A 14,807-nucleotide genomic window follows, 5' to 3' on the forward strand; every position below is an offset into this window, starting at 1 on the left:
AAAAGGAAAGAAAAAGCCAGAAGTGGTACTGTGGCTCAAGTGGTAGAGTGCTAGCCTTGAGCAAAATGAAGCCAGGGACAGTGCTCAGACCCTGAGTTCAAGCCCCAGGACTGGCAAAAAAAAAAAAAAGCCAAGACATAAGAATCACAGTTTAAAGCCAGCTCAGGCAGAATAGTTTACAAAACTCTATCTCCAATTGACTGACAAAAAAGCTGGACCAGAAGTATGGCTCAAGTACTACTGTGTCAGTCATGGTCAAAAAAGCTGAGTGATAGTGTAAGGACTTGAGTTCAAGGCACCATACTGGCACAAAATAATAATAACGACAATAGTATTTAAACCAGAACACTATTTATACATCCTGACCAATATTTCTTTGACCAAAACTTGAGTCAAGCTTCTCTAATTCTGCTGCTTAAATAGGCCCAATCTTGAACTTCTGTTCTACCTTTATTGAATCCAATTAGGAGAATAATTCTATTAAGTGCATTTATGGAAAACCTTTAACACTTGCTATCTGGTTATATCTTCTAACTAGCCTGAATCAGCCATTATCAGGTCAAGCTACCTAGAAACCACTTAGCCTCCATGTTTCCTCTAAAAAAAAATTCTCCAGGGCTGGGAAATGGAAAGAGTGCTTGCCTTGTATACATGAGGCCCTGGGTTGGATTCCCCAGCACCACATATACAGAAAATGGCCAGAAGTGGCGCTGTGGCTCAAGTGGCAGAGTGCTACCCTTGAGCAAAAAGAAGCCAGGGACAGTGTTCAGGCCCTGAGTCCAAGCCCCAGGACTGGCAAAAAAAAAAAGGGGGCTGGGGATATAGCCTAGTGGCAAGAGTGCCTGCCTCGGATACACAAGGCCCTAGGTTCGATTCCCCAGCACCACATATACAGAAAACGGCCAGAAGCGGCGCTGTGGCTCAAGTGGCAGAGTGCTAGCCTTGAGCAGGAAGAAGCCAGGGACAGTGCTCAGGCCCTGAGTCCAAGGCCCAGGACTGGCCCCCCACCAAAAAAAAAAAAAAAAAAAAAAAATTCTCCATTCACTGACCTATATTCTACAAGGTAAAATAGAAAGCCTTAGTGGCAGACTGCTGATTCTGGCTGCAGGAAAGGTCTACACATGCTCTGGGGCTCAATCCCAGCACAGGGATTTACCTTATGAAGAATGCCATTCTATCACTCAATTACGTTGGAGGGTGATAGTACAACTCTATCTTGGGAGAGTGAAGATTGTGTTACTCTGAGTCCTGAAATTAAGGAACAATAATGGCTTAAAGAGACTTGGGACACCTTGCCATACAATTTGGCAAATCAGTGACAAGATGCTATTGAGGAGAAGGAAGTTGTCACACAGGCCCCATAGGGAAGTGTAAGCTACAGAGAACTACACCTGATAGTTGAGGTACTCAGCAGAGCCATGGGTATGACAGACTCTAACTACCTGCAGAGAAAAGCAGCTGTAGCTCAAAATGACCAGCAGAAGCACCATTAGAAGCAGTTGGGATGCTGAAGTCTTGGTCACTGGAATTGTAAGAGGCCCCCACTATCCAGAAGTGACTCCCATCATCTGAGGCCAGGACTACAGCAACAAAGTTTTGAGCATGAGACTTTCCAAGTACTCAGGCTCAAGAGCCTGGACCCAGGTGACTCCTCCATGGGAGAATCCACCCACTGAGGCCGTCTGAAGCATGTGATACCCATAACAGACACACACACACATACACACACACACACACAGATTGAAAGCTCATATTTTGTTTCATATAAGTTTGTCTTTGTTGCTGTTTTGATTTGATACAGGGAACTTTGCACTCTTTCTCTCATTTACCTTTTTTGTATGTATGTGTGGGCTGGTCTTGGGGCTTGAACTCAGGGCCTGGGTGCTGTGTTTGAGCTTTTTTTCCAAAAGGTAGCGCTCTACCACTTGAGACACAACTCTACTTTTTTGTGGTTAATTGGAAGTTAAGAGTCTCATGGACTTTTCTGGCTGGGCTGGTATTGAACTACAGCCCTCAGATCTCAACCTCCTGAGTAGCTAGTATTACAGACATGAGTCACCGGGGCATTGCTTCATTTACTTTATGGTTTCAGTTTTTCCTACATTCTTTTTCCCTGCAGTCATCATACTGAACCACAACACTTGCCTTTCAATATTCAATCTTAAATCATATTTTCTTCCCTTTCTTATTGCCTTCCCCATTTTCATCTTTCTTCTATCTATAATTAGAACCTATTCTCTCTACAATAGCTCAAAAGCTATGTATGTACGTTCATATAAGACTACTGTCGGGCTGGGGATATAGCCTAGTGGCAAGAGTGCCTGCCTCGGATACACGAGGCCCTAGGTTCGATTCCCCAGCACCACATATACAGAAAACGGCCAGAAGCAGCGCTGTGGCTCAAGTGGCAGAGTGCTAGCCTTGAGTGGGAAGAAGCCAGGGACAGTGCTCAGGCCCTGAGTCCAAGGCCCAGGACTGGCCAAAAAAAAAAAAAAAAAAAAAGACTACTGTCGACTTATGGTCTAATATCAATATTACATTTAAAGCCCTAGGCAAACTTTCTTGGGCTTGGCCACATAGCTACTGTATATGTTCTTGATACATTGTATATTGTATATATGTCTACCTGACCTAGAGAAGGGATAGAAAAACAGGGCATAAGATATCACAAGAAATGTACACACTGCCCTACTATGTAACTGTACCCTTTTTGCATGACACCTTGTCAAAAAAATTGTGTTCAATTAATAAATAAATTAAATTTTTAAAAAAGAACTATTCTCTCATTATTTTCTGCTATCTCTATTCTTTCTCTGTTACCTACACTCTTTTTTTTTTAAGAGGCAAAATCATGGATCTTTAGTGGAGAGCCAGAGGGCTGCTTGTAGATTCTTGTCTAAAGAAAGAGCCAGCAACCCCAAATGCACCTAGAATGAAGCTTATATAGGCCAAGACCATATAAGTTGTGAGGAATTAAATCTAAAAAATGTTATATGTAAACCTACACTCTTAACTGTTAACTAGATTGTGCAAACATCATTTATGTGTGTGTGTGTCCACGTGCACATGCGCGTGTACGCCAATGCTGGGGCTTTAACTCAGGGCTTAGGCACTGTCCCTGAGCGTTTTTGCTCAAAGCTAGCACAGCGAGCCACAGGTACACTTTCAGAGTTTTTGGTGCTTAATTGGATATAAAATTCTCTCGGACTTTCTTGCCTCAGGTGACTTTGAACTGTGATCCTCAGATATCAACCTATTGAGTAGCTAGAATTATCGGTGTAAGCAACCAGCCCAGCTGTTTTATTTATTTATTTATTTGCCAGTCTTGGGGCTTGAACTCAGGGCCTCAGCACTGTCCCTGGCTTCTTTTTGCTCAAAGTTAGCATTCTACCACTTGAGCTACAGCGCCACTTCTGGTTTTTTTCTTTTCTTTTTTTTTTTTTTTTTTGCCAGTCCTGGGCCTTAGTCTCTGGGCCTGAGCACTGTCCCTGGCTTCTTCTTGCTCAAGGCTAGCACTATGCCACTTGAGCCACAGCACCACTTCTGGACATTTTCTATATATGTGGTGCTGGGGAATCGAACCCAGGGCTTCATGTATATGAGGCAAGCACTCTTGCCACTAGGCCATATTCCCAGTCCCTGGCTTTTTCTATATATATGGTGCTAAGGAATTGAACCCATGGCTTCATGTGTAAGAAGCAAGCACTCTGCTATTAGGCCATAATCCCAGCCATCCAAGCTGTTTTATTTTATTACTTGTTGTTTTGTTTATTGTTTAGTAGAGAAGTTTCAAGCAGAAAATACAACACACACAATTAGTTTGGTGGATCTGAAAATCAATTAAATAATGTAGTCTGATAATTCTGAAAATAGAAGTAGGAGACAGGAAATAAAAATAAATATTGACATTATGCTTCCTCTGGGTGTCTTTCATATCTCACATTAAGACGATTTCTGTCACAACTCCTTTCATTTGTGCTGATGGCATGCCTTACCCAACCTAGGGCTTTGGCTAATTTCTTCCTTCACTGGCTGATTGTATTAGACTAATCTCATTGCCTAACTGGATTGTGAGTTCCTTTTATTTATTTATTTTTTTTTTTTGGCCAGTCCTGGGCCTTGGACTCAGGGCCTGAGCACTGTCCCTGGCTTCTTCCCGCTCAAGGCTAGCACTCTGCCACTTGAGCCACAGCGCCCCTTCTGGCCGTTTTCTGTATATGTGGTGCTGGGGAATCGAACCTAGGGCCTCGTGTATCCGAGGCAGGCACTCTTGCCACTAGGCTATATCCCCAGCCCTCCTTTTATTTTTTGTGTGTAGCATCAGTTCTAAAGCTATATAAGTGGGTCGGGAATATAACCTAGTGGTAAAGTGCTTGCCTCGCATACCTGAGACCCTGGGTTCGATTCCTCAGCACCACATATACAGAAAAAGCCAGAAGTGGCGCTGTGACTCAAGTGATAGAGTGCTATCCTTGAGCAAAAAAGAAGCCAGGGACAGTGTTCAGGCCCTGAGTTCAAGCCCCAGGACTGGAAAAAAAAAAAAAAACCATAAAGCTATATAAGTAACATACAGACCATGTAATTGCTAGTCAGTGAGGAAAAGGAACCTTTCATGTACTTGACACTTTGGTAGCAGAGACAAATGTGCATCTTACTCTGTTTCAGTAGGAGTTAACTAAACTAAGTTTTGAAGGGTAAATGGACATTCCAAATAGAAGAAACAGCAAAAATAAAAATGCAAAGGAGAGCTGGGAATATGGCCTAGGGGCAAAAGTGCTTTCCTCCTAAACAAGAAGCCCTGGGTTCAATTCCTCAGCACCATATATATATATATATATATATATATATATATATTATATATATATATATATAATATATATATATATATATATATATAAAAGTCCAGAAATGGAGCTGTGGCTCAAGTGGCAGAGTGCTAGTTTTGAGCAAAAAGAAGCCAGGGATAGTGCTCAGGCCCTGAGTTCAAGCCCCAGGACTAGCAAAATAAAAAAAAGAAAGAAAGAAAGAAAAATGCAAAGGAGCTGGGCTCCAGTGGCTCACACCTATAATCTTAGCTATGATCTGAAGATCCTGGCTCAAAGCCAACCCAGGCAGGAAAGTCTGTGAGAATCGTATCTCCAATTAACCACCAGAAAACTGGAGGTGAAGCTCTGGCTTAAAGTAGAAGAGTGCTAGCCTTGAATTAAAGAGCTCAGGGACAGTGTCCAGACCCTGAGTTCAAGCCCCACAACAAAAAGGGGGAACAAAAGCTGAAAGACATTTTGTCAACATCCTATCGGGGCTGGAGATATGGCCTAGTGGCAAGAGCGCTTGTCTCGTATACTTGAAGCCCTGGGTTCGATTCCCCAGCACCACATATACAGAAAATGGCCAGAAGTGGCGCTGTGACTCAAGTGGCAGAGTGCTAGCCTTGAGCAAAAAGAAGCCAGAAACAGTGCTCAGGCCCTGAGTCTAAGGCCCAGGACTGGCAAAAAAAAAAAAAAAAAAATCCTGTCAACACTAAAATCTAAAACCTTAGGCTGAGAATATGGCTTAGTAATAGAGTGCTTGCCTAGCATGCATGAAAGCCCTGGGTTCAATTCTTCACTACTACGTAAACAGAAAAGGCCAGAAGTGGTGCTATGGTTCAAGTGGTAGAGTGCTAGAATTTAGAAAAAGCAGCTCAGGGACAGTGCCTAGGCCCTGAGTTCAAGCCCTAGGACCAGCAATAAATGAATGAATGAATAAATAAATAAATAAATCCTTATGACTCAGCAATTCCACTTGGAAAAATGTATCCTGTGGCTACATATGCACATGAATAGAAGGCTCCATATAAGATTATTCACAGCACCTAAGTATTGATCAATAGTATTGCAGTAGCCTGGCCACCCAAGACAAGAAACACCAGCACTCAGATAATGGGGCTAGGAGTCTTTATTTAGCTGTGCACAGTGTCTGCTCTCCACTGTGGGAATGGTAAAGAACAGCAATGAGCCACCGCAGGGCTGTTGTTTTAAAGGTAGAAGCTATGCATTCTACAGCAGATGGTCATGTAGCACAGATGCAGGGGGTCAAAGCAGAGGGTCAGTCACAAAAGGGTTAAACAAGGGGTTGGGGATATGGCCTAGTGGCAAGAGTGCTTGCCTCCTATACATGAGGCCCTAGGTTCGATTCCCCAGCACCACATATACAGAAAATGGCCAGAAGTGGCACTGTGGCTCAAGTGGCAGAGTGCTAGCCTTGAGCAAGAAGAAGCCAGGGACAGTGCTCAGGCCCTGAGTCCAAACCCCAGGACTGGCCAAAAAAAAGAAAAAACAGAGGGACAATACTGGGCTGGGAATATGGCCTAGTGGCAAGAGAGCCTGCCTCCTATACATGAAGCCCTAGGTTCAATTCCCCAGTACCACATATATGGAAAACGGCCAGAAGTGGCGCTGTGGCTCAAGTGGCAGAATGCTAGCCTTGAGCAAAAGGAAGCCAGAGACAGTGCTCAGGCCCTGAGTCCAAGGCCCAGGACTGGCAAAAAAAAAAGAGTTAAGCAAGCTGTTTACAAAAGCAGTATTTTGCAGTCAGGCTGACCTAATATCAACTTTATTTTAACAATTGTTACCATGTTCCCCTAATATCAACTAAGCAAGCATGAGCAGGCTAAAACCATACAGTACTCAGTCATAAGTGAACCAACCCGACAGTCGCCGTGTAACTACTACTTTGGTTATTTCTATAATCTATTACTATGATCATTTTTACAATTCGTCACTCTGGTACTATGGTTGCTACCTAGATAGAGAGAGGAACAAGGGCTACTTTTTTTTTTAATGTCAAACTACAAGGAACTAGTCTCAGGGGTTGGGGGTGCAGCCCTCTAGCATGGAGTCACCAAAATGGAGTTATAAGAGTAAACTCTAGGACAGTGAAATTTTACAAGCCCTATTGTTTCTAGGAGCTGGGGGCGGGGGAGGGAGTCTAGACTTTTCCTTGGTTTTCACAGTACATCCATAAAGTGGAATGTTTTACAACTACTTTTTAGGGAAACCTATAAAAACCATCATTACAGAAAATGATCATTAAAAGTTGCTGCCAGATTTTAAAACACAAATTGTAAGTGCTACAATTTACACAAAAAAGGCAAACTCTGTATTTTATACTTTTAATATGCATACAGTCCATGAAAAACATATGTGTGGCTGGAAGAAAACACCAGTAAAAACTAAGAAACATCAGTTGCCTCCAGGGAGGTAAGTAGGAAAAGTTAGCATAATAAAAATGTCAGAAAAGACATTACAAAAGGTGATGGGGGTGAATATGTTCAAAGTACACTGAGTACAAGTATGGAAATATCACAATGAAACTCCAAATGTACACTAATTGAAAATTGTTTTTTCTTTTTTGTTTTTTCTTTTTTTTTTTTTTTTTTGTCAGTCCTGGGCCTTGGACTCAGGGCCTGAGCACTGTCCCTGGCTTCTTCCCGCTCAAGGCTAGCACTCTGCCACTTGAGCCACAGCGCCGCTTCTGGCCGTTTTCTGTATATGTGGTGCTGGGGAATCGAACCTAGGGCCTCGTGTATCCGAGGCAGGCACTCTTGCCACTAGGCTATATCCCCAGCCCCGAAAATTGTTTTTTCAATATAATTTTTTTTTTTTTTGGCCAGTCCTGGGGCTTGGACTCAGGGCCTGAGCACTGTCCCTGGCTTCTTTTTGCTCAAGGCTAGCACTCTGCCACTTGAGCCACAGCACCACTTCTGGCCATTTTCTGTATATGTGATGCTGGGGAATTGAACCCAGGGCCTCATGTATAGGAGGCAAGCACTCTTGCCACTAGGCCATATCCCCAGCCCTCAATATAATTTTTTTATTGTTATTATTAAGGTGTTACAAAGTGAGGCACTGGTGGCTCAAATCTGCATTCCTAGCTACTCAGGAGGCTGAAATCTGAAGATTATAGTTCAAAGTCATCCTAGGCTAAGTCTGTGAGATGCTTATCTTTCATTAACTACCAAAAAGCCAGAAGTGAGTCTGTGGCTCAAGTGAAAAAGTACTGGCGGGGCTGGGAATATGGCCTAGTGGTTAAGTGCTTGCCTCATATACATGAAGCACTGGGTTCGATTCCTCAGCACCACATACATAAAGCCGGAATTGGCGCTGTGGCTCAAGTGGTAGAGTGCTAGCCTTGATCAAAAAGAAGCCAGGGGGCTGGGGATATAGCCTAGTGGCAAGAGTGCCTGCCTCGGATACACGAGGCCCTAGGTTCGATTCCCCAGCTCCACATATACAGAAAACGGCCAGAAGCAGCGCTGTGGCTCAAGTGGCAGAGTGCTAGCCTTGAGCGGGAAGAAGCCAGGGACAGTGCTCAGGCCCTGAGTCCAAGGCCCAGGACTGGCCAAAAAAAAAAAAAAAAAGAAGAAAAAAAAAAAAAAGAAGCCAGGGACAGTGCTCAGGTCCTGAGGCTTTATACTACTTCCTCTCTTCCCACACAGTTCATCATCACATCCTACCATTTCTTCCTTTAACACAATGTCCTGGTGACACTATTATGATTTGGGGGTTAAACAGACTTGAAAACTTAATGTGTCTGTTTTCTTTCCTGTTGTATGTGCAAGCATGCACTCATCTGTTTGCCGTTCCAGGAACTTGAATTCAAGATCTATACACTGACCTTAAACTTTAGTGATCAAACTCAAAGACAGCACTCTATCATTTGAGCCACAGCTACACTTCCAGCTCTTCATAGCTGACCTCCATTTGTTTTATAATTATTTTTCCTGAACCAGGACTTGAACTCAGGGGCTGCCAGCTCTAATTTGGATTTCTTGTTCCTGGATAGAGCTCAGCTACTTGATCAGGTTTTTTGGTTTTGTTTTTGTCAGTCGTGGGGCTTGAACTCTAGGCCTGGGTGCTGTCCCTGAATTCTTCAACTCACGGCTAGTGCTCTACCACATGAGCCTCAAAGCCACTTCTGGTTTTCTGATGAGTCTCACGGACTTTCCTGCCTGGGCTGGCTCTGAATCCTGATCCTCAGATCCTCAGCCTCCTGAGCAGCTAGGATTACAGGTGTGAGCCACCAGCACCTGCATTTGATTAGATCGGGTTTAACTAATTGGAAAGGACTTTTCCTACAGCTGGATTTCAACTACAATCCTCCAGGTCTGCTCTCCTGAGTAACTGGAATTACAGACGTGCACCCAAATCTCTCATTACTAATATGAAATGTAATAGTTTAGATTTTAAATGTCTCACTAATGAACATGTATTAAAGGCTTGGCTCTCAGCTTGCTAATAATGGAAGTTGGTGGCAATTTCAAGAAAAGGGATCTAATAGGGTCTTTGGTTATTGGAGGTATGTCCTTGAAGGGGATTATAGAATCCTGTTCCCTCCTAATTTTCTTTTTCACTTCTTGGTCATGAGAGAAGCAAGGTTTTGTTGTTGTTTCTGGGATTTATTTATTTATTTTGTTGTTGTTTTGTGTTTGGCAGTACTGGGCTTTAAACTCAGAGGCTGAGCTTCTTTTTTGTCAGTCGTGGGGCTTGAACTCTAGGCCTGGGCATTATCTTTGAACTCTTCAGATCAAGGCTAGTGCTCTACCACTTTGAGCCACAGTGCCACTTTCGGTTTTCTGGGTTAACTGGAGGCAAGAGTCTCATAGACTTTCCTGCCTGGGCTGGTTTTGAACTGCGATCCTCAGATCTCAGCCTCCTAAGTAGATAGGATTAAAGGTCAATTGGACCTCCAGTCCCATGTTTTTTTGGTTATTTTGAAGACATACTTTAGCAAATTTTTCTGTCTATGCTGGCCTCAAACTACTATCTTCCATCTCAGCCTTCTGAGTAGTTTAGGATTACAGGCACCAGTCACTGGTGTCTGACTAAGCAGTTTAATTCCACTATGCACTCCCATATTTATATATTAAAATGTTGACATGAAAATGTGTCCAAATAAGACATGATAGCATATGCTATAATCCTAGCATTTGCAAACCTGAAGCAAGAGGATTGCCAGTTTGAGGCCTACTGGGCTATTAGTGAGTCAGGGCAGCCAAACTAAATAGCTATCTCAAAAAACAAAAGGGGAGGACTGGGAAAATGGCTTAGTGGTAGAATGTTTGCCTAGCATGCATGAAGCCCTAAGTTTGATTCCCCAGTACCACATAAACAGAAAGACCCAGAAGTGGTGTTGTGGCTCAGTGGTAGAGTGCTAGCCTAGCATAAAAGCAGCTCAGGGACAGTGTCCAGGCCCTGAGTTCAGTCCCCAGGACTGCCAAAGGGAGGGTAGGGGCAGGCGAGGGAGAAGAATAAAGAAAAGACAATGTTGGATTTTATTTTATTTTTTTTTTTTGGCCAGTCCTGGGCCTTAGACTCAGGGCCTGAGCACTGTCCCTGGCTTCTTCCCGCTCAAGGCTAGCACTCTGCCACTTGAGCCACAGCGCCGCTTCTGGCCGTTTTTCTGTATATGTGGTGCTGGGGAATCGAACCTAGGGCCTCGTGTATCCGAGGCAGGCACTCTTGCCACTAGGCTATCTCCCCAGCCCCTGGATTTTATTTTAATAAGTACGCAAACCATAAAAAAAATTAGAATTATACATACAGCTTATACTTGTGATACACGTTATAGTTCTGCTAAACAGTATTGACCTAATGTTAAAAGGCTGATTTTTGGGTCCACAAGATTCTGCTTTGGTTAGAGCCTAGAAATGTCCTGATTTTTAGCTTACTGTGTTCTAGTTGATAAGATAGAAAGCCATTTTGAGCAAGTAATGGATCAAAATTACAGAGCAGTAACTCAAAGATAACATTGGATCTCGATTTTCATTTGCCATAATAGTCACACCTGTGTTTTTCAATTCACAAAACACACTTCAGTGTCCAACACCAGTGATTCAGGCCTGTAATCCTAGCTGCTCAAGAGGCTGAGATCTCAGGATCACAGCTCCAAGCCAGTCCAGGTGACAAGTACATGAGACTCCTATTTCCAATTAACTACCAAAAATCCAGAAGTAGAGCTGTGGCTCAAATGGTAGAGCTCTAGATTTGAACAAAAAAACTAAAGGGCAGTGATCAAGCCTTAGGACCCACGTGTACACACACATACACAAATACTTCAAGCTGTGTGCTTGTGGCTGACACATATTATCCTACTCAAGAGGCTGAAATTTGAGGATCATGGTTAGAAACCAGCCCTAGCAGGAAAGCCCATGAGACTCTTATCTCCAATTAGCCACCAAAAAGCTGAAAATGAGCTGTGGATCAAGTGGTAGAGTGCTAGCCTTGAGTGGAAAAAAACTAAAGGACAGAACCCAGGTCCAATGTTCAAGCCCTGATCTGGCAGAATAAAAACAAAAATAAAACCCCAGTTAAAAAATAGTCACAAAACCTTTAGTGCAAGTAATAGTGAGAACAATGAACAGCATCTATTACAAACTTAAGTAAACTTAACTTTTGACTTGCTTCTACAAATAGATTTTGCAGTTGGTCAACAGCTCATTAAATGTATAATTCACTTGTAGTTTGATATGTAATCGTAAAATTGATTAAATCATAATTAAATACTATGTTGGCTATTGAAAGAATAAGGTCATCAATATATATTGATATGGCAAGATGGCTATTTTTTTGCCAGAAGGAAAAACAAGCAATACGTAAAATATGTACAGTACATATACTTATACATGCAAAGATATTAACAAATATCTTTATTACTGTTAGTATATAACTTTTGATAGTGGCTACTGCCTGAAAATAGAACTGGAGAGAAAATTCACAGGGATGCAGAAAAAAAAATCTACTTTTCCTTGCTTTTTATATTTTTGTACTTTTTTAGTTATTAACACTGAGCAATATGTAAATATGTCGTGTACCTTGCTAACAATATGAAAAAGTGACGGAAACCCTAACCAAGTAAGTACTTTATCGTTTAGATTTTTGGTGGGGAAATTTCGCTTTTCATTATAACCTTGCCATCTAGAGTTTGATCTTCATTCTGATTTTCTTAAAAGAAAGCCATCGTACTATTACTTATTTAACCAGTAATTACTGACAAACTACCCCAGAAGCTGTGCTAAGCCAGAAAAATAAACAGCAGTGCACAAAAACAGATGTGCTCCTTTCACACACGCTTGGTAGGGGAAAAAGACCAAAAACAAACGCACGCTTAAAGCAATACTAATTAGTTAAGTGCTATGAAATAAAGACTTGAATTCTTTCAAATGTTAAAGTTGGTCATATGTGCAACACACCGATTTTCCTACCCATGCTAATTATTGAAAGCAGTGTTTCTGGATTTTTAAATTTGTCCTTTGAATGAAAATATTGAGGGATAATACTTCTCAAATTATTCCTTTTCCAACTCGGTGGACAGCCAAGCTGTCCTCCGTATGGTCCCGGGCAATCTCCGGACTGGCTCCAGGCCTCTTTCCTCGGCGAAATGGGAGGGCTGCGCGTCGGGCCGGCTGTCACCGCGGAGGCCGGCGCGGGTGGAGAGAGGCGCGGGTGGGCTGCGGACTGGAGGCCCGGGCGCCCGCTATGGCTCGGGGGCCGCGTGCCGCACCGCAGGGCGGCCCTCGGAAGAGAGGCCCTAAACTCGAGAATAAACGCGGCGTCCTCGGCTTTTTCAGCCCCGCCGTACGGCCCGCCAACGTCCCTTTCAGGCGTGTGGCGGCCTGCGCCCGCCAGCTAATCCAACGGCCGCTCCACGGCGCCACCTAGCCCAGCCTCACACGGAGGCCGGCAACGTTGGAAACTGGTCTGCTCCCGGCCCCCAGTAGGTCCTGACGGACTAGGCTCACAGGAAAGCCCTACAGCCTCGCCTCCCAAGGCGAGTTTGAATTCTGGCGCCACTCCCACGCCACGTAAGGCCCTGCAGCACGCCAGACTAGGAAGCGACGGAAGGCCGGCGTGTGCGCGCCTGAGAATGGAGGGGTGGGCCAGCAGTGCGCGCGCCACGCCCCGGAACGTCCGCCAAGAAAAGAGCCGCCGCGCGCGCTCCCGCTGGATCGTCTCATGAGATAGCTCCGCCCCCGCCTCTTTCCGCGTCCAATAGGAAGGGCGCGGGAGGGGCGGCCTCGGTCTGAGTCGAGAGAGGCTATATAAGTTGCTGCTGGTAGTGTTTCTTTCTTTTACTTGGGGCTGGTAGACGTCGTCCCTCTTTTCGTGCGACTGTTGTAGGCCCGCCCTCAATCGGACCATGGGGCTGCGTGATGAAGTTAAAGCCTTCCACACTTGGGAGCGACCTTGGAGAGTTGAGTCTAGGGAAATAACTCGTGGAACCTTGCATGTGGGGAGCAAAGTTCGACTGGCCTACGGGTAGAGCTGGAGTCGAAGTGGCGACTGGCCTGGGGCCTACGCACGAGGAGGTAGGCCTCGGGCGCCGAGCTGGCCTGCGGCCGCCGGCTACCTACATAGATAAACTAGGGATTTAGGTTGGAAGGTTGGTTAATGAGCTGGGGGTGCTAACGTGACAAATGACGTTTCCCTATCTTCAGATGGGGACGAGTGAGCTGCTTTTTCTCGGTGAATTAAAACTTATACAGAATGGAAGGGGCCTAGTGCTGAATAGCACGTGATATTCTGTGAGGCTGAGCTAAGTCATTGATCTCCCCCCCCCATGCAGGAACAGTGGCACTGTCTCAGTAATTCATCGCATCCGTTACGCAGAAAATGCAAGGAGCTGCTAAAATTTATTGTTTCGAATAAAGGAACAAAGTACTTATATGCATGAGGAGGCCAGGTATGTATTAAAGTAGTAGTTTATAATGGTATGAATGGGGTATTCGTGCGGAGTATCTTCTTGGATAATAAATAATAAAGATGTAGGTAACGCCACATCTACAAGATTCTATGGCGTTCCTAATTCATAATGTCCTGAATTTGAACTACAGCAAAACAAGCATTGTGTATGAGGCATGGTTGGTTTGGTCAGTAATAAAATATCCCAGAGCCAATTCCCCAAACAAAAACATGTACAAGATTCAGCTGAGACTAGACAAATATGAGTTCCATCTTTGTTTTATTTTATTTATGTGTTTTATTTATTTTTCTGCCGACAGTACGGTTGCCCACAGATTGAAAATACTTGCTCCTAAGTTCCTGGGATACAAGAATATCTGTAAGTAGAGACTGCTTAACAACTACCAGATAACTGTCCTTGGTCTGTAAATCTATGATGATCCTATCCCGAACCTGAATTCCTGTTGAAAAACACAATTACGGATCTGGCTTCTGAGATAGACCATTGTGGAGATTTTAATGAGATCTGTTTTTAATATTGATAGTGTTGTAATTCTTTATTTTTTTTCCTAGGGGCAGTAACAGGATTCTCTAGCAAGAAAAGTTGGTGATAAGACATCGTAAAAAGACAAATGTGGGGGAAAAAGCTTCAAATTTTGAAAAATGTCTGTAAACAGACTTAATACAAGTACTCAACCTTGTGTGCATTTACCATGTGTAATTATTAAAGTTAATCTTGTGCTAACTTGAAAGACTAGCAATTTGATGGGTTGCATGGAATATTCAGTCAAATGAGACGCTGGAAGTTGAGATGCGTCACCAATTAAGCAGGGAGATTGGAGAAGGTGCCTGTATCACATAGTTCAGTATGGTTATTTTTCTAGTTACCGAGCTCAGATTTGAGTATATGGCGTGCAGTTACATTATTTTTCCCTCAAGAATCTGAATTCCTTTTTTTTTCTTTTGACTGATTGTGGGGCTTGAACTCGGCCCTGGTGCCATCTCTGAGCTCCACAGCTAGCTTGATGGTACTCTGCCACTTGAGCCACTTTCCTACATGTTATTTGGGGTTATATGTGGTGCTGA

General features: G+C 43.6%; 1 long non-coding RNA gene and 1 other non-coding gene across 2 annotated transcripts; both read left to right on the forward strand.

Moving 5' to 3' along the window:
* Positions 1-13,125: 13,125 nt before the first annotated feature.
* LOC125357670 lies at positions 13,126-14,359 on the forward strand. The gene is made up of 4 exons (XR_007212185.1): positions 13,126-13,348; positions 13,606-13,722; positions 14,042-14,100; positions 14,295-14,359. It is a non-coding gene; the product is annotated as an uncharacterized LOC125357670 (long non-coding RNA).
* On the forward strand, positions 14,150-14,220 carry LOC125357849. The gene has a single exon (XR_007212237.1). It is a non-coding gene; the product is annotated as a small nucleolar RNA SNORD50 (small nucleolar RNA).
* Positions 14,360-14,807: the final 448 nt, after the last annotated feature.

This window comes from Perognathus longimembris, chromosome 9 (assembly GCF_023159225.1).
Source record: "Perognathus longimembris pacificus isolate PPM17 chromosome 9, ASM2315922v1, whole genome shotgun sequence".
NCBI lineage: Eukaryota > Metazoa > Chordata > Mammalia > Rodentia > Heteromyidae > Perognathus > Perognathus longimembris.